Consider the following 1,271-nt stretch of genomic DNA (forward strand, 5'->3'; position numbering starts at 1 on the left):
GAGGAAGGAAGAAGGGGGAAATAGAAAAAGACACAGACCCTTATGTATGCTGTTCTACATGAGAGAAAGGCAACCCTTTATAATCAGGAACCCCACCTCCCTAAATGTCTCTTTCCTCCAGATGAGAAGCAGGACACAGAGTTTAAATTCTGCTTTATCTGCCTTTGAAGTTGAAAGGAAAGAAAGGGAGAAAGGGATATCAGAAGATCGGTGTTTTTAAGCACTACATTTTTTATTCCCATGGTATATGCCTACTCAGCTTCTCTCTTGCTAGGAATCAGATCTTTCTTTTTCTGTCCTCTTGATAATTGAAGACAAATTTATATTTTCTACACTCAAATCTCTATCTAATATGAAGGTCAATATCTTTCCTCTTTTTAAAGAGATAAGTTAATTTTAGATAAAGGGGTTTCTGCCCTATTAAGAATCAGAAAACCACCTCCTTATTCATTCAGTTTGACTCATGAGAGCCAATCTAATGTTCTGGCTTGAGCAATGAGGATAAAGGGTGAAATATAATGCCCTCCCTCACATTCCAACTGGTTGGCTGTTAGCTGGGGATTATGGTGTGCTAGTGGTGGTAAGGAAGTCAGGCTCACAAGAATAGTGTCTCCTAGCCAGGGAATAAGAATGAACTAGGTTTGCATTTCCATTAGAAACTTTACAATCACTTTATCTAACACCTTCTATATTTTGACTGGCTAAAAATATAGATTATACTATATGCAACCATGCTTCTAATTGGCCAGATTTCATTGATTATAATTGATTCCCAGAAGATAGACTGACACATGGTAGGTAATGTAGGTAGGCAGGCACATACTAGTAAATTGAATCTTACAAAAAATATTTTTTCTTCAATTTATGTGTTTATTTTTATTTTTCAACATTCATTTCCATGAGATTTTAAGTTACAAATTTTTCTCCCCGTTCCTTCCCCTACCAGCACCACAAAATAGCAAACATACTGAATACCCCTTTACCCAATCTGTTCTCTCTTCTATCCTCCCCCATTCTCCATTAATTTTCTAGTAGGGCAAGATGGATTTCTATACCTCAGTGCCTGTATATCTTATTTCCCAGTTGAATGTAAAAAAAAAAAAAAAAGAAAAACAAACACTTTTTTAAACATTTGTTTTAAAAACTTTAAGTTCCAAATTTTTTTCCCTTCTTCCCTCCTCACCCAATGTAATGGTTATGGGATTTAAAGATCTTCCATGCCCCATGGACGTGCTGACATAGCAGAGCAAGAGAAAGCGGAAAGCGAGAGA

The sequence above is a fragment of the Petaurus breviceps genome, unplaced genomic scaffold, assembly GCF_028583685.1.
Source record: "Petaurus breviceps papuanus isolate PSGF00001 unplaced genomic scaffold, PetGlider_PUasm1.0 173, whole genome shotgun sequence".
NCBI classification, from domain to species: Eukaryota; Metazoa; Chordata; class Mammalia; order Diprotodontia; family Petauridae; genus Petaurus; species Petaurus breviceps.